Raw genomic sequence first — 25,008 nt, forward strand, 5'->3', positions numbered from 1 at the left:
ATCCCACCCTATTATTGTACCGTTGGCTTTATGTGGAGGAGTTACGTGCATCGTTTTCCGAAAACTTTATTTATGAACAATCTTTCTACATATCCTGGCATTAACATTCTACTGAAGACATGCAAGATCCGGAGAGACAAAAAGCGTGACTGTGTGACATATATGATTAACCTTCTCCTTCCATGTGGTTGGATGTTTGTTTAGTGTAATACTATATAATTGCTAGTTTTAGCACAATATATGTAGAATTGATTTTGGTATATTAAAGTTTTTATGCGCATATATTATGCATGTGCTTTTGTGTTTGGTGGCCTGCACAATTGTTGCCCTTCAACTTAATGTAAGCAGTAGTATTTTTATATAATTGGGCTATACATATATAGATATTGCAGGCACAAATGCGTCTGGCTGGCTCTTGTCCCCATAGTTTGTGTATGCTCCTGCTGCTATGTGTCCTGGTGGTCTGCTGTCGGCGGCGGCTTGGCGCTGGCTGCTGTCCGTTGGTTTGGCCGCTGGACCTAGGCATGTCAGGGGCATTCCTTCAGTGGGGCTGAGCCTATTGCGCATATAATATTACCCCTTTGTTTAATGCATTCTCCGAATAGATATGTGGCACTGTTTATGCATATTTTCATTAATATACTTTATTATCTGCAAACGTCACTTTAACCTCCATCATTTTTCATCCTGCTTACTGTGCGCTTGCGCGCCTGCTGTGCTCGACGGTGGCTCCTGTTCCATTGTCTCCATCCTGCTGCATCTCATTGCGTGATGTGGGCTGACGCCGGCCACGCCATGTGATTGTTGCTGGTAGGCGGGGATAAACGGGGGGGAGCCCTCTGTCTGGATGCCGGCAGGTGCGCTTGCGCTGCAGGAGCTTTTTCATCGGTACATCTATGTCAGGTGATCTACTACACCTGACATATAAGGTGGGATTATCCTACGAATAAAACCACGCCCCCTGAAGAAGGTGATCTTGCACCGAAACGTGCGTTGGGGTGAGAGCACGGTCACGCCGGTCCATGGTACAAAATGGGTAAATATTTGTGTTAGGCTGTATACACTTTGTATCACATCTCCTCGTTGGCATTTGAGGGCTGATGGTGTGGCTGATATGGGTTGTTTGGAGTTCCTTGACCAGTATTACCTGGTCGGCAGCTGCAGGTGGTAGGCAATTACTTACTGCAAACTGACTGCTATACTTTTTCTCACTGCAGCGTGCCTAATAGGACACAACTTACTACCCTGTTGCAGCACCCTATATATATACCTTATGTCCAAACTTGGATCTATTTATGTAAACCACATTTGTATTTTGACCCTTACATGTTGACAAGGTGTACCGTATCTCATTTATCTTGGAATATCGCATTAACTATTCTATGCTGTTATATTACTACTTCATTGCTCACGGCTGTGCGCACAATGTGTGCACAATATTGATTTTATATTTGCACTGATTATTTAATAAAGTTTCTATCACTTTTTGTAAATTTTGGCATCTTTGACTCTATTTTCCTCCGTTCTGCCTCTTATTGTTTGAGTCGCCTTTTGCCTCATAATGCAATTTAGCATTAATATGCAACTATATGCATGAAAATAATTGGATTATAATTATGTTTTCGGGACTATTTGTACAAATGATTCCAAATCTGATGCAACCTATCCACCACAACATCCACTCCAGGACAGTCAGAAGGCTCCACCTGACCCGAGGAAAAACGAGGATGAAACCCCGAATTACAAAAAAAAGGAGAAACCAAAGTAGCAGAACTAGCCCGATTATTAAGGGCAAACTCGGCCAATGGCAAAAAAGTCACCCAGTTGTCCTGATCAGCAGAAACAAGACATCTCAAATAGGTTTCCAAGGTCTGATTAGTTCGTTCGGTTTGGCCATTCGTCTGAGGATGGAAGGCCGACGAAAAAGACAAATCAATGCCCATCTTAGCGCAAAAGGTCCGCCAAAATCTAGACACAAACTGGGATCCTCTGTCGGAAACAATATTTTCAGGGATCCCATGCAAACGAACCACATTTTGAAAAAACAGCGGAACCAACTCGGAGGAGGAAGGCAACTTAGGCAAGGGCACCAAATGGACCATCTTAGAAAAACGATCACACACCACCCAGATGACAGACATTCTCTGAGATACAGGGAGATCCGAAATAAAATCCATGGAAATGTGCGTCCAAGGCCTCTTAGGGACAGGCAAAGGTAACAGCAAACCACTGGCACGAGAACAGCAAGGCTTAGCCCGAGCACAAATTCCCTACGCCTGCAGGTCTGAATGAGTCAATGACTCTGGCCTACTGTTGTGAACTCTGTTTTCAGGCTCCCTCTTGTGGTCACAGGTGGTATTGTGTGACTTTTGTTTTGGGCTCCCCCTGGTGGCTTTGTTTGTTATCCTGCGGGTCTGTGGCTGATCAGCTGCCTCGTTATTCACTTGGGAGTTTCCTATTTAGCTCTGTTTCACTTCCACTTGTTGCCAGCTGTCAATGTACTCAGTGCTATTCTGATTACTCCTGATTATCTTCGGTTTCAGTCTCTTCAGGAGAAGCTAAGTTCTGTTTAATTATTTTTTGCTCATCAGTCTGCAATATGATTTCTGTGTATGATGAGTTTAGTCCAGCTTGCTGATATGTGATTTCTTCTGCTGGTTTGCTCTGGGGTACAGAGTTGCTTCCCCCGCACCGTTAGTTGGTGCGGGGGCTCGAGCGATCTCTGCGTGGATATTTTGAATAGGGTTTTTAATTGACCGCACAGTTCCCTTTCTATTTTCTGCTTTCTAGTGTTAGCGGGCCTCATTTGCTAAATCTAATTTCATCTCTGCGTTTGTGCTTTCCCCTTAACTCACCGTTAATATTTGTGGGGGGCTATTCTATATCTTTGGGGTCATTTCACTGAGGCAAGTGAGGACTTTCGTTCCCTCTAGGAATAGTCAGTTTCTCAGGCCGTGAAGAGACGTCTAGGATTTTCAGGTAACGTTCCACGGCTGCCTATAGTTGTTTGCGGACAGGATCAGGTTGCGGTCAATTCAGTTACCACTTCCCCAGAGTTTGTAGTCGGTTTGGTTACTTAGCTAGTTCTACTTGCGATTCTTGCCACTAGGATCATAACAAGTAACCGCTCCAACCTCACCTTCTCAGTTGCTTAACAACGATGGAGTTACTGTCGGCTCTCTATCTTGTCATGGCTTGATGAGGTTGACATGGTATACTTGGAATGGTTTCCGTCTTCCTGGTTGGTGAATTTTATAATTTACTTCACCAAGTTTCTCGACAACCTCATATGGCCCTTGCCATTTGGCCAAGAACTTGCTTTCCACCGTCGGAACTAACACAAGAACTCGGTCTCCCGGATTGAACTGCCTCACTCTTGCAGACCGGTTGTAGACTCTGGCCTGAGCTTCTTGTGCCTGGAGGAGGTGTTCTTTCATGATAGGAATCACCTTTGCAATCCTCTGCTGCATCAGGGCCACATGCTCAATGACGCTTCTGTGGGGCGTGACTTCTGTTTCCCAGGTTTCCTTGGCTATATCCAGGAGTCCTCGCAGATGTCGGCCATATAGAAGCTCAAACGGTGAGAACCCGGTAGAGGCCTGTGGAACTTCACGAATGGAAAACATCAGATAGGGTAAGAGACAATCCCAGTCTCTACCGTCTTTCTCTATAGCTTTTCTCAGCATACTCTTCAGTGTCTTGTTAAATCTCTCAACAAGGCCATCTGACTGGGGATGGTACACCGAGGTCCTCAACTGGGAGATTTTCAGGGCTTTGCATAACTCCCTCATCACCTTGCTCATGAAAGGTGTCCCCTGGTCAGTCAGGATCTCCTTCGGCAGACCTGTCCGGGAAAAGACATGGACCAACTCGCGGGCTATACTCTTCGAGGAAGAATTTCTCAATGGAATTGCCTCAGGATAGCATGTGGCATTGTCCAGGATGACTAATATATACTGATGGCCCCGGGCTGATTTAACTAAGGGACCAACCAAGTCCATGACAATTCTCTCGAACGGTACCTCAATAATGGGCAGTGGCACAAGGGGGTTCCGGAAATGAGGAGTGCGAGCAGTTATCTGACATGTAGGGCAGGACCTGCAATAGTTCACTATTTCCCGGTGACACCCAGGCCAATAGAACCTCTGCACAACCCGTTCCTGCGTTTTTTTCACCCCTAGGTGTCCACCCAAGATGTGTGAATGGGCCATGTCCAACACCTTCCGTCTATATGGACCCAGCACTACCAACTGCTCTACCAACTCCTCCCTTATTTTCGTGACCCGGTACAACAACTCCCCACTCATCAGAAAATGGGGAAATCTTGTGTCTGTCCCCGGCTCCTGTACCACCCCGTCAATAACTGACATTATTAAAGGCTTCCCTCAGAGTGGGGTCCCTATGTTGGGCAGTCCCAAAATTTTCACCAGTTACCTCTAACTCCATAATGTCAGATGCAGGGGACACTTCCTCCTCATCCCCAACCAGAACACAAAAAGGAAACCTGTCTGTCTCTGGGTGTGGCGACACCCTTCCAGGGTTCATTGGTTCCCTACTCTTGCTAGGGAGCTCAGAACCTTTTCCCCACAAATCCCAAAACAAACAGAAATCCCGGTCAATAATTATAGGGTGCAACAAGTCCTGCACGATGCCGACTATGTGGGACTCAGTGCCACATGCCGTTTCAATGTCCACCCTGGCCAAAGGGTAGTCCTTTGCATCACCATGTATGCACCGCACTCCGACCTTCTTTCCTGGGAGCAGGTGGAGAGGAAAAGTGGCCCTCACCAGGGTCACTAGGCTCCCCGAGTCTAACAGTGTCGTGACTGCTCGACCGTTCACCTTTACGGGACATGCTTGAGGTCCCTCATTGGGCGGAGAGTTCACACTGCAGGCTGGATACGCATAGTATGAACAACGGCGTCCCATGCTGCAGTCCATCTGCTCAGTGGTCTGGGAACAACAGGCAGCTATATGTCCTGGCCCGTGGCACCTCCAACAAATAATATCACCCGTAGGGACCTTGGGCACCACCTCCCCCGCCCTTTGTGACCTTGGACGCGCTACCCCTTTTTGGGACTCAGCAGCTTTCTGGGACCCCCAGTACGGCATGGGCTGCCTCCCAAAGGAGCCTTCCATCCCTTGGTACCTCTCGACCAGTCCGATCAGTTCGTTGGCATTCTGGGGATCACCCTGGGCAACCCAAGTCTGTATGGACCTCGGGAGGGAATGCACAAACCGATCCATCATCACCCGTTCTACCATCTGTGCAGGCGTAGAGGACTCTGGCTGCAGCCATTTCTGGACCAGGTGTAACAGGTCAAACATTTGGGAGCGAGGCGGTTTGTCCCGGTGATAGGCCCAGCAGTGAACTCGCTGTGCCCTAACAGTCAGTGTCACCCCCAAACGTGCGAGAACCTCGGCTTTCAATTTGTCATACTCCTTGGCATCCTGCAAGGTCAAATCATAGTATGCCTTCTGAGGTTCCCCCTTCAGGTAAGGTGCCAACACCTCTGCCCACTGCTCTGGCGGAAGTTTTTCCCTCTCAGCAACCCTCTCAAACACCGTCAGGAAGGCCTCAACATCATCCCCGGGAGTCATTTTCTGTAATGCGCGTCTTACCGTCTTCCGGACGTGGGTGTCATCAGCCAAACCTGGGGTTGGGGCGCTTGTCTTGCCCTGGATGGCAGTTGCCAGAAGCTGCATCTGCTGCCGTTGCTCCTGCTGGCTCTGCCGTTGCTCCTGCTGGCTCTGTTGTATCTGCTGCATCAACAGCCTGTTGGTCTCCTGCTCCTGTGACTGCAACAGCCTATTGGTCTCTTGCTGCTGTGACTGCAACTGGACCAAGTGTTTCAGCAGGTCCTCCATTTTCCCCGGCAATGCTTGCTGGCTTACAGACTTGACCCAGGACATTCAAAAATAGACTTACGTCTCCACTGGGAACGCTGCCCGCACGTCTACCACCAATTGTAGGGATTCACTCAGTCAGGTGCGACGGCTGACACTTAGGAGGCAGGTTCCAACAAAAGTTCAGAAGTTTATTGCTCCATAAACCAGTTAGCATAAACAGAAAAACAAATAGCCTTTAACTCAGGCAAAAGGAAAAAACAACTGTCCATTCCTTCAGGCTCAGATCTGGAGCCTTAACACCCACTGGAGGCTAGCACCTCCACACATATCCACTGTGTTAAGCATTAGCCTGTCTTATATAGAGCTAACCACACCCAGTAACCCATCACATGATTAGCCATGTGGTCTGACATCACCACAGGTCCTGAAATACATATATATACATGGTTATGTGCAACAAAGAAATACTTCGGGCTACATTACAGCAACAAGCCACCTATGCGACACATATCTCCCGTCGACTACACACCCTTTAGCCATGCTACAGGACCTATTCAGTTTTGAAGTGACTTTGGCAGACCTATATGTTGTAAAATCCTCAAAAGTGAGACCATTTTAAAAACAGCTCCACTCAAGTATTCAAAACTGCAGTCAGGTAGCTTATTAACCATTCAGATGCTTTTCAGGAATTAATACAAAGTGGCATGACAGGAAGGAAAAATGTTATTTTTACCACCTAAATGTCGCTAACTTCTGAGCAGGCTGCTATAGCCTGCAGACTCTAAGGCCATTATTTGGCCATGATTTGCCACGGCAAACATCAGGAACACACAATCATGATCTCAGGGTGCCAATGGGGTTAAAGAGGGAGCCCTCACACTCTGTTAACCATTCAGATGCCATAGTCACTATTGGAAACAGCATCTAAGGGGTTAAAAAGACATGGTTGGTGCCAAAAACAATCAAGGCTGATACAGCAAGGTGTCAGCTATAGTGTACAGTCGCTAGCTTCTGCATTTTCACAAGTCAGGGGATTCTATTGTCTGATACAAATTCTTCTCACTAAATTACAATATCATCAAAAAGTTAATTTATTTCAGTTCTTCAATACAAAAAGTGAAACTTCTATATTATATAGAGTCATTACAAACAGAGTGATCTATTTCTATTGTTTATTTCTGTTAATGTTGATGGTTATGGCTTACAGCCAATGAAAATCCAAAATTCATTATCATTATCTCAGTAAATTAGAATACTTTATAACACCAGCTTCATAATGATTTTAACCCCTTTAAGGCAGTGCCTGTTTTCATCTAAATGGCAGGGCCAATTTTTACAATTCTATCGGTCACTTTATGAGGTTATAACTCTGGAGCGCTTCAACGGATCCTGGTGATTCTGACATTGTTTTCTCATGACATATTGTTCTTTATGATAGTGCTAAAATTTCTTTGATATGACATGCGTTTATTTGTGAAAAAAATTAAAATTTGGTGAAAATTTTGAAAATTTCACAATTTTCAAACTTTCAGTATTTATTCCCTTAAATTATAGAGTCATATCACACAAAATAGTTAATAAATAACATTTCTCACATGTCTAATTTACATCAGTACCATTTTGGAAATATAATTTTTTTGCTTGGACGTTATAAGGGTTAAAAGTTGACCAGCAATTTCTCACTTTTACAACAAAATTTGCAAAACCATTTTTTTTAAGGACCACCTCACACTTGAAGTGATTTTGAGGGGCCTATATGACAGAAAATGCCCCAAAAGTTAAACCATTCTAAAAACTGCACCCGTCAAAGTACTCATAACCACATTCAAGAAGTTCATTAACCCTTCAGGTGCTTCACAGGAATTTTTGGAATGTTTAAAAAAAATGAACATTTAACTTTTTTTCACAAAAAAATTACTCCAGATCCAATTAGTTTTATTTTACTAAGGGTGGCAGGAGAAATTGGATCTCAAAAGTTGTTGAACAATTTGTCCTGAGAAAGCTGGTACCCCATATATGCAGGTAAACCTCTGTTTGGGCGCACGGCAGAGCTCAGTAGGGAAGGAGCGCCATTTGACTTTTCAATGCAAAATTGGCTGGAATTGAAATCAGATGCCATGTTGCGTTTGGAGACACCATTTTGTAAAGTAGACCCCCTGAGGAACTTATCTAGATGTGTGGTGAGCACTTTGAACCCTCAAGTGTTTCACAGAAGTGTATAATATAGAGCCATAAAAAAATGAACTTTTTGCCCCCAATTTTTTATTTTCCCAAGGGTAACAGGAGAAATTGGACCCCAAACGTTGTTGAGCAATTTGTCCTGAATACACTGATACTCCATATGGTGGGGTAAACCACTGTTTGGGCACATGGTAGCGGTCAGAAGGGAAGGAGTACCGTTTAACTTTTTAATGCAAAATTGGCTGAAATTGAGATCATACACCATGTCACATTTGGAAAGCCCCTGATGTTCCTAAACAGTTGAAACCCTCAACAAGTAACACCATTTTGGAAAGTAGACCCCCTAAGGAACTTATCTAGATGTGTGGTGAGCACTTTGAACCCCCAAGTGCTTCACAGAAGTTTATAATGTAGAGCCGTAAAAATTAAAAATTATATCTTTTTCAAAAAATTAGCTTTTTGCCCCCAATTTTTTATTTTCCCATGGGTAACAGAAGAAATTGGACTCAAAAAGTTGTTTTGAAATTTCTCCTGAGTATGCTAATACACCATATGGGGGGGGGGTAAATTACTGTTTGGGCGCATGGCAGAGGTCGGAAGGGAAGGAGTGCCATTTGACTTTTCAATGCAAATTTGGCTGGAATTGAGATCAGACACCATGTTGCATTTGGAGAGCCCCTGATGTGCCTAAACACTGGAAACCCCCCACAAGTGACACCATGGTGAGCACTTTCAACCCCCAAGTGCTTCACAGAAGTTTATAATGTAGAGCCATGGAAAAAATATATATTTTTTCCACAAAAATGATCTTTTCGCCCCCAATTTTTTATTTTCCCAAGGGTAACAGGAGAAATTGGACCCCAGGAGTTGTTATGCAATTTGTCCTGAGTACTGTGATAACCCATATGTGGGGGGAACCAGTGTTTGGGCGCATGGCAGAGCTCAGAAGGGAAAAAGCACCATTTTGGAATGCAGACTTTGATGGAATGGTCTGCGGGTGTCACGATGCGTTTACAGAGCCCCTGATGTACCTTAACAGTAGAAACCCCCACAAGTGATGACATATTGGAAACTAGACCCCCCAAGGAACTTATCTAGATGTGTTGTGAGAACTTTGAACCCCCAAGTGTTTCACTAAAGTTTATAACGCAGAGCCGTGAAAATAAAAAATCATTTTTTTTACAGCAAAAATTATTTTTTAGTACCCAAATTTTTATTTTCCCAAGGGTAACATGAGAAATTGGACCCCAAAAGTTGTTGTCCAATTTGTCTTGAGTACGCTGATACCCAATATGTGGGGGTAAACCACTGTTTGGGCGCACGAGAGTTCGGAATGGAAGGAGCACCATTTTACTTTTTCAACGCAGAATTGGCTGGAATTGAGATCAGATGTGATGTCTCGTTTGGAGAGCCACTGATGTGCCTAAACAGTGGAAACCCCCAATTCTAACTCCAACCCTAACCCATACACACCCCTAACCCTAATCTCAACCCTAACCTCACCACTAGCCCCAATACAACCCTAACCCCAACACACCCCTAATCCCCACCCTAACCATAATCATAACCACACCCCTAACCCTAACACACCCCTAACACCAATCCAAACCATAACCAAAACCCTAACTCCAACACATCCCTAAAGCTAATCCCAATCCTAGCCATAACCCTAACCACACCCCTAACCCTGGCACACCTCTAACCCTGATCCCAACCCTAACCCCAACCGTAAACATAATCTAAACCCTAACCCCAACTCTAGCCTCATCTCTAACTCTAACTTTAGCCCCAATCCTAACCCTAACTTTAGCCCCAAGCCTAACCCTAACTTTAGCCCTAATCCTAACCCTAATGGGAAAATGGAAATAAATACTTTTTTTATTTTATTATTTTTCCCTAACTAAGGAGGTGATAAAGGGGGGCTTGATTTGCTTTTTATAGTGGGTTTTTATAGCGTGTTTTTATGTTTGGCAGCTGTCACACACTAAAAGATGCTTTTAATTGCAAAAAATAGTTTTTGCATCACCACATTTTGAGAGCCATAATTTTTTTCATATTTTAGCCCACAGAGTCATGTGAGGTCTTTTGACGTTGATGTTTTTATTGGTACCATTTTTGGGCACATGACATTTTTTGATCCCTTTTTATTCCGATTATTGGGAGGAAGAATGAACAAAAAACAGCAATTCCTGAATTTCTTTTTGGGGGGAGCGTTTACACCTTTCCACGTGTGGTAAAATTGATAAAGCAGTTTTATTCTTCTGGTGAGTACGATTACAGCGATACCTCATTTATATCATTTTTTTATGCTTTGACTCTTTTAGGCTAGTTTCACACTTGCGTTTTGATCTGCAGCGTTTTTAAAAAAAACGCAGGTGGTGAAAAAACGCATGTAAACGCATGCAAACACTGCATTTTTTAGACGCATGCGTTTTTACATGCGTTTTAAAAAACGCAGCATTTGACCGCATTTACATGCGTTTTTTGCATGCGTTTGCGTTTTTTTGCGCAAGAAGAGAAATTTCACAATAACAAAAACAAGATAACCAGACACCACCAATGGGACTACAGTGGGCGTATATGATGGGCTCTCTATAATTAGACCCTACGGCTACTTAAATTTTAACAGCTTGCTACTGTATCCTGTTTCATGATGGATCTTCGCATGGAGAGCTTTTATTTCAACCTGGATTTCAGCTTCAAGATGTTTCTGGCCTGTGCTTTTGCTTGGGAGCAAGACCGAAACCGCGAAAGATGGAGAAGGAGACAACGTAGGCGTTTTTGGAGGCACCCCATTATTGAATTGCGGGAGAGCCGTGGAGCCTACCACACGCTCTATGCCGAGCTGAATGCCAACCCGGAGAAATTCCAGGAGTACACGAGAATGTCGCAAGAATCGTTCCGGGATTTGCTGTCTCGTGTCCAAGGAGCCATACGGCGACAGGACACCCAGCTCCGTAGAGCGATTCCACCTGAGGAACCTCTGCTGGTGACATTGAGGTACGTTCAAAATCTAAACCAATGACAGTCCAAATTTTTTATTCTGCCTTTTTTGGGGGGTATTTTCCTCTTTTTTTTTTTTTTTCAATTTTTAACCACACCATAAAAAGAGTAGATTGTAATGTTTTTTGTTTGTGTTTTTCTTCTAGATTTCTTGCCACAGGGGAGAGTTTATCTTCCCTCCACTTCCAATACCGGCTTGGAATATCCACCCTGTCCGGAATAGTTGTGGACACCTGTCGGGCATTATGGAATGTACTCCGTGAGGAGTTTATACCACTACCCACCACGGACATGTGGCGTGAAATTGCTGACAAATTCTGGAATGTGTGTGATTTCCCCAACTGTTTAGGAGCGGTGGATGGAAAGCACATCCGCATTATCAAACCTGCCAGAACCGGATCGGAGTTTTTCAACTACAAAAAATATTTTTCTGTAGTGCTCATGGCAATAGCTGATGCGGACTGTCGCTTCATCGCCGTGGACATTGGAGCTTTTGGCCGTGGCAACGATTCCCAGACTTTCAAGAGCTCGGATATGGGCCAGCGTGTGTATGGTAAAAATTTCAATTTTCCCCCTCCACAGCCTCTCCCCAACACTCAAGGCCCACCGCTGCCATTTGTCATGGTTGGGGATGAGGCCTTCCAGATGTGTGAAAATCTCCTGAAGCCCTATTCCAGTCGTGACTTGGACCACACTAGAAGGATCTTCAACTACAGACTGACCAGGGCCCGAAGAACAGTAGAGTGTACCTTTGGCATTCTGGTCGCTAAATGGCGCATTCTTGCATCAGCCATAAATCTAAAAGTGGAAACAGTTGACGAGGTGGTCAAAGCCTGTGTGGTTCTGCACAATTACATAATTACTAAGGAATGACCCCACATTGAACTGGATGAACCAGTTGCACACCCTCTGACTGATTTCCAGCATCACCCGCTGCGGTCAACTGCAGCCGTTGGTCTCATGCGGGACCAATTTGCTGCTTATTTTGATTCAGATATTGGACGGGTGTCATGGCAGGACAATGTTGTGTAAATGTCTTGTTGTATCTTTATCTGTACCAGTAATTTTCTCCAATGAAAATAATGTTTCACATTAATAAACTTTAGTGTTGGTTGTGTTGACCGTGTCTCCTATCTTTTTCCTCTCCAAACCAAGGTTACCCAAAAACGTGCATTAAACCATGTCATATCCCCCTTTTTTTTGCATATTCCACACTACAAATGTTAGTAGTGTGTATGTGCAAAATTTTGGCGCTGTAGCTTTTAAAATAAAGGGTTAAATCGCGGAAAAAATTGGCGTGAGCTCCCGCGCAATTTTCTCCGCCAGAGTAGTAAAGCCAGTGACTGAGGGCAGATATTAATAGCCTAGAGAGGGTCCATGGTTATTGGCCCCCCCCCGGCTACAAACATCTGCCCCCAGCCACCCCAGAAAAGGCACATCTGGAAGATGCGCCAATTCTGGCACTTGGCCTCTCTCTTCCCACTCCCGTGTAGCAGTGGGATATGGGGTAATAAAGGGTTAATATCACCTTGCTATTGTAAGGTGACATTAAGCCTAATTAATAATGGAGAGGCGTCAAATATGACACCTATCCATTATTAATCCAATTGTATGAAAGGGTTAAAAAAACACACACATTATTAAAAAGTATTTTAATGAAATAAACACACTGGTGGTTTTAATATTTTATTGCTCTCTCAATCCACCTGAAGACCCTCACTTGGAAAAATAATAAACCAACAATATACATACCTTCTGTTGATCTGTCATGTCCCACGAGGTAAATCCATCTGAAGGGGTTAAAATATTTTACAGGCAGGAGCTCTGCTAATGCAGCGGTGCTCGTGCCTGTAAACCCCGGGGAATGAAGGAAATCTAGGTCAATGACCTATAGTTACCTTTAGTCGCGGTGATGTGCCCCCTGCTGGATGTCCTCATATGACCTCAAGCGTGGGAAAAAGTTCCCAGGCTGCAGTTCATGAGGAAATAGATGACGCCACCTTCAAACAGAAATGGGAGGAACTGGCCACAGGCTGCTCCAGAGGGTTTATGGAACTGTTAGCCCAAAACAATCAAGCTAATCTGGAGATCCTGGATAAAAATATTGAAGATCTTCAGGCTAAATTCAAACAAGATTTACCCAGTGACACTCTTGCCCAATTTAATATAGAAATAGAGAATGAATTCAGCAAGTGGGAAAAGGGCATTTGTGAAAACAAATCAAGGAAGTTCCAACGTGACTTGAGTGATCAACAATCTAATACCATGTATAGATGGAACAGAAGGGGAAATCGATCAAGGGGATCCTCCCGCGCCAGATCTGCCTCCACAGTATCAATGTCATCTAATGAGGAGTCAAATAAGACACAACCCAGATTTTATGATTTAAGAAATTCTGGATTCAATAGAGAGAGAAATACTGGGAAACGTAAAAACCTCCAGAACAATCCATCCAACAATCAACCTAACAAAAAGGACAAGAAGGGTCTGGAGGTAATCAACCTTTCCCATCATGTTCTCTCCAATGATCAATTGGATGTCCTACAAAGGGGTCTTACCTTCTCCCCTACTAATAAATTTGATCTCTTCACAGCTACCAAGGACTTACACCTCTTCTCAAGGAAATCAATTTTAAAGAAAATATTTGAGAGGGGTAGCCATGAGTTGACCAATGATGATGTTGAGAGAGAGGCGTTGATGGCGCTGGAGGGTCTCCTGGATGAACAGATGCCCGGAATGGTGAGTACTTTTCCACGTGACTGTAAACCTAAATCTGCCACATTTCCCTCCTTGTCTCTGTGTCCAACAGTGGAAATTTTCACTAAGATGGTTCTGCAAGAATTCCAGAATATTTCTACCAAACGCAGACATGACAATTTAACATCTAAACAAAGATCAGCCATTGAGCAACTCAGGAAGTATGAGGATGTTGTAATTAAACCAGCAGACAAGGGGGGAAATGTGGTACTTTGGCCTAGTACCCTCTATGAAAGGGAGGCATTCAGGCATCTCAAAGATAAAGAAACATATAGGAGGTTAGATTATAATCCAACTCATAACTTCCTATGTGAATTGGAGGGAATTTTGACAGATGCACATGAGAGGGGTGTTATACCCAAACAAGTGCTAGATGGATTACTTACAAAATCACCGAGGGTCCCTACGCTCTACTTTGTCTCAAAGATCCACAAAAATCCCGTTGACCCACCAGGCCGTCCGATAGTCTCTGGCATGGGGGGGTTGAGCGATCCCATATGTAAATTTGTGGATTACTATTTAAAACCTTTGGTGGAGTCGCTCCCCTCCTATGCCAGGGACACGTCGGATGTCCTTCGTCGGATCAATGGGATTCAGTTGGAAGACAACATGTGTCTAATCACTGCGGACATACAATCTTTGTATACCTGCATTGGACATGATGTGGGTCTGGAGGCGGTCCGCTTCTTCCTGGATGCTGGCAACTGGGATGGAGCCATTTGTGACCTGGTCATGGAACTGTTGACGTTCATATTAACAAAAAGTTTTTTTGTGTTAAAAGATGTATTCTACTTGCAGCAGCGCGGCACTGCCATGGGCGCGGCCTGTGCGCCCTCCTTCGCCAACCTCTTCCTGGGGTATTGGGAGAGGGAGATTTTTGGCGGGGGGGGCCGCGGGCCGCGGACCATGTGCAGTGCTGGCTGCGATACATCGATGACCTGTTCATTATATGGCAGGGGCCCGATGATGCTTTGCATGAATTTATGAAACAACTCAACGACAATATGTATAACGTCAAATTAACATACCAAACAAGCAAGACCGTTGTGGATTTTCTGGACATCAAAATTGAGGTTGATGAGAATCGGTACCTACAGACGGATGTCTTCAGGAAATCCACATCGGTCAATGCACTTCTGCATGCGGATTCGGGTCACCCATATAGTACGATTAAAGCCATCCCAGTTGGTCAGCATCTCAGGATGAAGCCGATCTGCTCCTCCACTACCAAATTTGAGGCCCAGGCATTAGATCTTAGAGCCAGATTTCAAGAGAGAGGATATAGTAATAGGAACATCAGGAAGGGATACTTGAGAGCCAAATATTCCTCATGGGAGCAATTACTATGTTCCAGTAGCAAAAACAGCAATCATAAAATTAATGAGATGTCTAGCCAACATGACACAGTACGATTTATCTCTACGTATAATGGAGAATGGGCCACAATGAGGAGATGTCTCCAAAAACACTGGGGTATCCTTAAAAGTGATCCATTGTTCTCTAAATGTCTTGGAGACTATCCCTCAATGACGGCTAGAAAAAGCAAAAATTTAAAGGACCTACTAGTGTCAAGCCACTATGTACCTAAGCTGACTAAATTCAACTTTGGATCTCGAGGACCACCTAGGGGCTGTTTACCCTGTGGTAATTGTATCTCATGTCCGAACATCTCTCGTGTGACCACTTTTGACTCAGGTGATGGGAAAAGGACTTTTTCCATAAACCATCATATAACCTGCAATACAATACAGGTGATTTATTAAGCTATATGCAGTTGTCCTAAAATATATATAGGACTTACATCTCGTCGTCTGGGCACACGCATGCGTGAACATGTGCATGATATAGTGGCTGTGAGAGATGAAACGGATGTGACGAAACTAAAGACCATACCACGGCATTATAAACAATACCACAACTGTGACCCCAGGTCTTTCATGGCACGGGGAATTGACCATATACAGTGTGGAATTAGGGGAGGTGATGTGAGGCGCATTCTAGCCCAAAGAGAATGTCGTTGGATCAGCACAGTGGGCAGCATGACACCTATGGGTCTCAATGAAACTCACGGATTTTCCTCCTTCTTGTAAAATAGTTGCCTGAGGAGTCTGGTTTCTGTTTTGCTTCTGCTTTTCCTACATTGTCCATCAGTTTTAATTTGGTATCTCTTTTTAAACATTTTTTAGTGCGTTATACTCACCACTATACTTATATGGGTTTTGACATTGGGGACATCCGGGTGAAATGACCTGCACGATCAAGATTCCTGGAATATCATGATGAAAAAATGAAAAAATGAAAAGACAAAGATCATAAATGGCAACTTTGTAGAATGTAATACATATCCATCTAATAATATTAATAACTAGATGGGTATTTCCTGAAGCAACTACAGATAGTGCTTTGGAATGGTGCCCGGGTTGCCCCTGCAAGACTTTCACACTTGGGTGCCCCTCAGGCAGTCCTATTTGGTAGGCGGAGTCACTCTGGGTCTGATTTGGTGGGTGGGGTCACTCTGGGTCCGATTCGGTGGGCGGGGTCACTCTGGGTCCGATTCGGTGGGTGGGGTCACTCTGGGTCCGATTCGGTGGGCGGGGTCACTCTGGGTCTGATTTGGGGGGCGGGGCCACTCGGGGTCCGATTTGGGGGTGGGGTCACTCGGGGTCCGATTTGGGGGTGGGGCAACTCGGGGTCCGATTTGTTGGGCGGGGCCACTCGGGGACCGATTTGGTGGGCGGGGCCCCTCAGGGTCCGAATTGGTGGGCGGGGTCACTCGGTTTCAGATTTGGGGGCGGGGCCACTCAGGGTCAGATTTGGGGGCGGGGCCACTCGGTGCACTTACTTTTCACCCACGGGATCGGGGGTGCACTTACTTTTCACACATGGGACGAGAGGGTGTCATAATCACTTTGTCCTGATGTTTGACTTTGATAAATGATCATGTCCTAAAATGGACACAGTACATTTGCATAGCTGCCATCTTTGGAAGGTCAAGTTGGGGGTAATGGAAAGTTTACCATTATTTCCTATGGGAATTTTTTTAAAAAAATGTGATTTAAAAAAAAACTATTAATCGGATTGACATGAAAAATACTTAGCACACCTCTCGTGGACGCTGGCTTCGAAATGACGCCTCACTGGAGTCTGTGCGTGCAGCAGTTCAGGCCGTATTAATTGCGGAAAAAAACTGAATAATAATAAGTACCACTTTCGGATTACAATGATAATACTAGATGGGTATTTCCTGAAGGAACTACAGAAAGTGCTTTGGAATGGTGCCCGGGTTGCCCCAGCAAGACTTTCACACTTGGGTGCCCCTCAGGCACTGGTTTGGTAGTTGTAGCCACTCTGGGTCCGATTTGGCGGGCGGCGCCACTCGGGGTCCGATTTGGCGGGCGGCGCCACTCTGGGTCCGATTTGGCGAGCGGCGCCACTCTGGGTCCGATTTGGCGGGCGGCGCCACTCTGGGTCCGATTTGGCGGGCGGCACCACTCTGGGTCCGATTTGGCGGGCGGCGCCACTCTGGGTCCGATTTGGCGGGGGGCGCCACTCTGGGTCCGATTTGGCGGGCGGCGCCACTCTGGGTCCGATTTGGCGGGCGGCGCCACTCTGGGTCCGATTTGGCGGGCGGCGCCACTCTGGGTCTGATTTGGCGGGCGGCGCCACTCTGGGTCCGATTTGGTGAGCGGGGCAATAATTATAATAAGACTACAGATAGTGCTTTGAAATTGTGCTGTGCTATCACTTTAAGAGCTGATATTATCTGGCAAAACTGTGCTGGGGTCATGTACAGTTCGCAGGCGTTGGCATAGTAACTGGGCCTGACTGCACATATCAATGAGCTAATCAGCCAGGTGGCAGGTACATTTCAAATTGCCTCAGAAACCCGGCCATTATAACCTATGGGAAAATTTCCCTATTGAAATGCATTACAATGAGGGGAAAAAACATTTTCAAACGCAAATTGCGCCAAAACTACAAATCCTATCGACACGAAAAATACTTAGCACACCTCTTGGGGACGCTGGCTTCGAAATGACACCTCACTGGAGTCTGTGAGTGAAGCGGTTCAGGCCGCATTACGTGCGGACTGAATAATAATAATAACTAGATGGGTATTTCCTGAAGGAACTACAGATAGTGCTTTGGAATGGTGCCCGGGTTGCCCCAGCAAGACTTTCACACTTGGGATCCCCTCAGGCGGTCCGATTTGGCGGGCGGCGCCACTCTGAGTCCGATTTGGCGGCCGGCGCCACTCTGGGTCCGATTTGGCGGGCGGCGCCACTCTGGGTCCGATTTGGCGGGCGGCGCCACTCTGGGTCCGATTTGGCGGGCGGCGCCACTCTGGGTCCGATTTGGCGGGCGGCGCCACTCTGGGTCCGATTTGGCGGGCGGCGCCACTCTGGGTCCGATTTGGCGGACGGCGCCACTCTGGGTCCGATTTGGCGGGCGGCGCCACTCTGGGTCCGATTTGGCGGGCGGCGCCACTCTGGGTCCGATTTGGCGGGCGGCGCCACTCTGGGTCCGATTTGGCGGGCGGCGCCACTCTGGGTCCGATTTGGCGGGCGGCGCCACTCTGGGTCCGATTTGGCGGGCGGCGCCACTCTGGGTTCGATTTGGCGGGCGGCGCCACTCTGGGTCCGATTTGGCGGGCGGCGCCACTCTGGGTTCGATTTGGCCGAACGGCGCCACTCTGGGTCCGATTTGGCGGGCGGCGCCACTCTGGGTCCGATTTGGCGGGCGGCGCCACTCTGGGTCCGATTTGGCGGGCGGCGCCACTCTGGGTCCGATTTGGCGGGCGGCGCCACTCTGGGTCCGATTTGGCGGGCGGCGCCACTCTGGGTCCGATTTGGCGGGCTGGGTCCGATTTGGTGAGCGGGGCAATAATTATAATAAGACTATAGATAGTGCTTTGAAATTGTGCTGTGCTATCACTTTAAGAGCTGATATTATCTGCCAAAACTGTCCTGCTAGGGTCATGTACAGTTCGCAGGCGTTGGCATAGTAACTGGGCCTGACTGAGCATATCAATGAGCTAATCAGCCAGGTGGCAGGTACATTTCAAATTGCCTCAGAAACCCGGCCATTATAACCTATGTGAAAATTTCCCTATTGAAAAGCATTACAATGAGGGGAAAAAACATTTTCAAACGCAAATTACGCCAAAACTACAAATCCGATTGACACGAAAAATACTTAGCACACCTCTTGGGGACGCTGGCTTCGAAATGACACCTCACTGGAGTCTGTGAGTGAAGCGGTTCGGGCCGCATTACGTGCGGACTGAATAATAATAAGAACTAGATGGGTATTTCCTGAAGGAACTACAGATAGTGCTTTGGAATGGTGCCCGGGCTGCCCCTGCAAGACTTTCACACTTGGGTGCCCCTCAGGCGCTGGCTTGGTAGTTGTAGCCCCTAAAGGGGTGAGGCCACTCTGGGACCGATTTGGTGGGCGGGGTCACTCTGGGTCCGATTTGGCGGGCGGGGTCACTCTGGGACCGATTTGGCGGGCGGCGCCACTCTGGGTCCGATTTGGCGGGCGGCGCCACTCTGGGTCCGATTTGGCGGGTGGCGCCACTCTGGGTCCGATTTGGCGGGCGGCGCCACTCTGGGTCCGATTTGGCGGGCGGCGCCACTCTGGGTCCGATTTGGGGGGCGGCGCCACTCTGGGTCCGATTTGGGGGCGGCGCCACTCTGGGTCCGATTTGGCGGGCGGCGCCACTCTGGGTCCGATTTGGCGGGCGGCGCCACTCTGGGTCCGATTTGGCGGGCGGCGCCACTCTGGGTCCGATTTGGCGGGCGGCGCCACTCTGGGTCCGATTTGGCGGGCGGCGCCACTCTGGGTCCGATTTGGCGGGCGGCGCCACTCTGGGTCCGATTTGGCGGGCGGCGCCACTCTGGGTCCGATTTGGCGGGCGGCGCCACTCTGGGTCCGATTTGGCGGGCGGCGCTACTCTGGGTCCGATTTGGAGGGCGGCGCCACTCTGGGTCCGATTTGGCGGGCGGCGCCACTCTGGGTCCGATTTGGCGGGCGGCGCCACTCTGGGTCCGATTTGGCGGGCGGCGCCACTCTGGGTCCGATTTGGCGGGCGGTGCCACTCTGGGTTCGATTTGGCGGGCGGCGCCACTCTGGGTCCGATTTGGCGGGCGGCGCCACTCTGGGTCCGATTTGGCCGAACGGCGCCACTCTGGGTCCGATTTGGCGGGCGGCGCCACTCTGGGTCCGATTTGGCGGGCGGCGCCACTCTGGGTCCGATTTGGCGGGCGGCGCCACTCTGGGTCCGATTTGGCGGGCGGCGCCACTCTGGGTCCGATTTGGCGGGCGGCGCCACTCTGGGTCCGATTTGGCGGGCTGGGTCCGATTTGGTGAGCGGGGCAATAATTATAATAAGACTATAGATAGTGCTTTGAAATTGTGCTGTGCTATCACTTTAAGAGCTGATATTATCTGCCAAAACTGTCCTGCTAGGGTCATGTACAGTTCGCAGGCGTTGGCATAGTAACTGGGCCTGACTGAGCATATCAATGAGCTAATCAGCCAGGTGGCAGGTACATTTCAAATTGCCTCAGAAACCCGGCCATTATAACCTATGTGAAAATTTCCCTATTGAAAAGCATTACAATGAGGGGAAAAAACATTTTCAAACGCAAATTGCGCCAAAACTACAAATCCGATCGACACAAAAAATACTTAGCACACCTCTTGGGGACGCTGGCTTCGAAATGACACCTCACTGGAGTCTGTGAGTGAAGCGGTTCGGGCCGCATTACGTGCGGACTGAATAATAATAAGAATAAGAATAATAACTAGATGGGTATTTCCTGAAGGAACTACAGATAGTGCTTTGGAATGGTGCCCGGGTTGCCCCAGCAAGACTTTCACACTTGGGTGCCCCTCAGGCGCTGGCTTGGTAGTTGTAGCCCCTAAAGGGGTGAGGCCACTATGGGTCCGATTTGGTGGGCGGGGTCACTCTGGGACCAATTTGGTGGGCGGGGTCACTCTGGGACCAATTTGGTGGGCGGGGTCACTCTGGGACCGATTTGGTGGGCGGGGTCACTCTGGGACCGATTTGGCGGGCGGCACCACTCTGGGTCCGATTTGGCGGGCGGCGCCACTCTGGGTCCGATTTGGCGGGCGGCGCCACTCTGGGTCCGATTTGGCGGGCGGCGCCACTCTGGGTCCGATTTGGCGGGCGGCGCCACTCTGGGTCCGATTTGGCGGGCGGCGCCACTCTGGGTCCGATTTGGCGGGCGGCGCCACTCTGGGTCCGATTTGGCGGGCGGCGCCACTCTGGGTCCGATTTGGCGGGCGGCGCCACTCTGGGTCCGATTTGGCGGGCGGCGCCACTCTGGGTCCGATTTGGCGGGCGGCGCCACTCTGGGTCCGATTTGGCGGGCGGCGCCACTCTGGGTCCGATTTGGCGGGCGGCGCCACTCTGGGTCCGATTTGGCGGGCGGCGCCACTCTGGGTCCGATTTGGCGGGCGGCGCCACTCTGGGTCCGATTTGGCGGGCGGCGCCACTCTGGGTCCGATTTGGCGGGCGGCGCCACTCTGGGTCCGATTTGGCGGGCGGCGCCACTCTGGGTCCGATTTGGCGGGCGGCGCCACTCTGGGTCCGATTTGGCGGGCGGCGCCACTCTGGGTCCGATTTGGCGGGCGGCGCCACTCTGGGTCCGATTTGGCGGGCGGCGCCACTCTGGGTCCGATTTGGCGGGCGGCGACACTCTGGGTCCGATTTGGCGGGCGGCGCCACTCTGGGTCCGATTTGGCGGGCGGCGCCACTCTGGGTCCGATTTGGCGGGCGGCGCCACTCTGGGTCCGATTTGGCGGGCGGCGCCACTCTGGGTCCGATTTGGCGGGCGGCGCCACTCTGGGTCCGATTTGGCGGGCGGCGCCACTCTGGGTCCGATTTGGCGGGCGGCGCCACTCTGGGTCCGATTTGGCGGGCGGCGCCACTCTGGGTCCGATTTGGCGGGCGGCGCCACTCTGGGTCCGATTTGGCGGGCGGCGCCACTCTGGGTCCGATTTGGCGGGCGGCGCCACTCTGGGTCCGATTTGGCGGGCGGCGCCACTCTGGGTCCGATTTGGCGGGCGGCGCCACTCTGGGTCCGATTTGGCGGGCGGCGCCACTCTGGGTTCCGATTTGGCGGGCGCGGCACTCTGGGTCCGATTTGGCGGGCGGCGCCACTCTGGGTCCGATTTGGCGGGCGGCGCCACTCTGGGTCCGATTTGGCGGGCGGCGCCACTCTGGGTCCGATTTGGCGGGCGGCGCCACTCTGGGTCCGATTTGGCGGGCGGCGCCACTCTGGGTCCGATTTGGCGGGCGGGGTCACTCTGGGACCGATTTGGTGGGCGGGGTCACTCTGGGACCGATTTGGTGGGCGGGGTCACTCTGGGACCGATTTGGCGGGCGGCGCCACTCTGGGTCCGATTTGGCGGGCGGCGCCACTCTGGGTCCGATTTGGCGGGCGGCGCCACTCTGGGTCCGATTTGGCGGGCGGCGCCACTCTGGGTCCGATTTGGCGGGCGGGGTCACTCTGGGACCGATTTGGTGGGCGGGGTCACTCTGGGACCAATTTGGTGGGCGGGGTCACTCTGGGACCGATTTGGTGGGCGGGGTCACTCTGGGACCGATTTGGCGGGCGGCGCCACTCTGGGTCCGATTTGGCGGGCGGGGTCACTCTGGGTCCGATTTGGCGGGCGGCGCCACTCTGGGTCCGATTTGGTGGGCGGGGTCACTCTGGGACCGATTTGGTGGGCCGGGTCACTCTGGGACCAATTTGGTGGGCCGGGTCACTCTGGGTCCGATTTGGTGGGCCGGGTCACTCTGGGTCCGATTTGGTGGCCCGGGTCACTCTGGGTCCGATTTGGTGGCCCGGGTCACTCTGGGTCCGATTTGGTGGCCCGGGTCACTCTGGGTCCGATTTGGTGGCCCGGGTCACTCTGGGTCCGATTTGGTGGCCCGGGTCACTCTGGGTCCGATTTGGTGGGCCGGGTCACTCTGGGTCCGATTTGGTGGGCCGGGTCACTCTGGGTCCGATTTGGTGGGCCGGGTCACTCTGGGTCCGATTTGGTGGGCCGGGTCACTCTGGGTCCGATTTGGTGGGCCGGGTCACTCTGGGTCCGATTTGGTGGGCCGGGTCACTCTGACTGACAGCAGGATAAGGGAATGGCTGATAACAGAGAATAGACTGACAGCAGGACAAGGGAATGGCTGATAACAGAGAGAATAGACTGACAGCAGGACAGGGGAATTGCTGATAACAGAGAGAAATAGACTGACAGCAGGACGGGGAATGGCTGATAACAGAGAGAATAGACTGACAGCAGGACAGGGGAATGGCTGATAACAGAGAGAATAGACTGACAGCAGGACAGGGGAATGGCTGATAACAGAGAGAATAGACTGACAGCAGGACGGGGAATGGCTGATAACAGAGAGAATAGACTGACAGCAGGACAGGGGAATGGCTGATAACAGAGAGAAATAGACTGACAGCAGTACGGGGAATGGCTGATAACAGAGAGAAATAGATGGGTATTTCCTGAAGGAACTACAGATAGTGCTTTGGAATGGTGCCCGGGTTGCCCCAGCAAGACTTTCACACTTGGGTGCCCCTCAGGCGCTGGTTTGGTAGTTGTAGCCACTCTGGGTCCGATTTGGTGGGTGGGGCCCCTCAGGGGCCGATTTGGTGGGCGCTGTATACTGCGGGGCTCTGCGCTGTATACTGCGGGGCTCTGCGCTGTATACTGCGGGGCTCTGCGCTGTATACTGCGGGGCTCTGCGCTGTATACTGCGGGGCTCTGCGCTGTATGCTGCGGGGCTCTGCGCTGTGTACTGCGCGGCTCTGCGCTGTGAACTGCACGGCTCTGCGCTTTATACTGCGCGGCTCTGCGCTGTGTACTGCACGGCTCTGCGCTGTGTACTGCGCGGCTCTGCGCTGTGTACTGCACGGCTCTGCGCTGTGTACTGCACGGCTCTGCGCTTTATACTGCGCGGCTCTGCGCTGTGTACTGCACGGCTCTGCGCTGTGTACTGCGCGGCTATGCGCTGTGTACTGCGCGGCTCTGCGCTTTATACTGCGCGGCTCTGCGCTGTGTAGTGCGCGGCTCTGCGCTGTGTACTGCGCGGCTCTGCACTGTATACTGCGTGGCTGTGCAATATACTACGTGGACATGCATATTCTAGAATACCCGATGAGTTAGAATCGGGCCTCCATCTAATAATCATAAGACTACAGATAGTGGTTTGGAATTGTGCTGTACTGTCACTTTAAGAGCTGATATTATCTGACAAAACTTGTGAGCTGATGTAGAGTTCATAGGCGTTGGCATAGTAACTGTGTCTGACTGCGCATATCAATGAGCTAATCAGCCAGGTGGCAGTTATTTTTAGAAATTGCCTCAGAAACCAGCCCATTATAAACGTATGGGACAATTTCCCTATTGAAACGCATTGAAAGACTTTTTTCAAACACAAATTGCGCAAAAACTACAAATCCGATCGGCACGAAAAATACTTAGCACACCTCTTGGGGACGCTGGCTTCGAAATGACACCTCACTGGAGTCTGTGAGTTTAGCGGTTCGGGCCGCATTACGTGCGGACTGAATAATAAGAATAAGAAGAAGTTTACCACGGTGGAATAACAGTATAGTGCTTTGTTCCAAAGCACTATAACTAGATGGGTATTTCCTGAAGGAACTACAGATAGTGCTTTGGAATGGTGCCCGGGTTGCCCCAGCAAGACTTTCACACTTGGGTGCCCCTCAGGCGCTGGCTTGGTAGTTGTAGCCCCTAAAGGGGTGAGGCCACTATGGGTCCGATTTGGTGGGCGGGGTCACTCTGGGACCAATTTGGTGGGCGGGGTCACTCTGGGACCAATTTGGTGGGCGGGGTCACTCTGGGACCGATTTGGTGGGCGGGGTCACTCTGGGACCGATTTGGCGGGCGGCACCACTCTGGGTCCGATTTGGCGGGCGGCGCCACTCTGGGTCCGATTTGGCGGGCGGCGCCACTCTGGGTCCGATTTGGCGGGCGGCGCCACTCTGGGTCCGATTTGGCGGGCGGCGCCACTCTGGGTCCGATTTGGCGGGCGGCGCCACTCTGGGTCCGATTTGGCGGGCGGCGCCACTCTGGGTCCGATTTGGCGGGCGGCGCCACTCTGGGTCCGATTTGGCGGGCGGCGCCACTCTGGGTCCGATTTGGCGGGCG

Source organism: Ranitomeya variabilis, chromosome 2 (assembly GCF_051348905.1).
Source record: "Ranitomeya variabilis isolate aRanVar5 chromosome 2, aRanVar5.hap1, whole genome shotgun sequence".
Classification (NCBI taxonomy): domain Eukaryota; kingdom Metazoa; phylum Chordata; class Amphibia; order Anura; family Dendrobatidae; genus Ranitomeya; species Ranitomeya variabilis.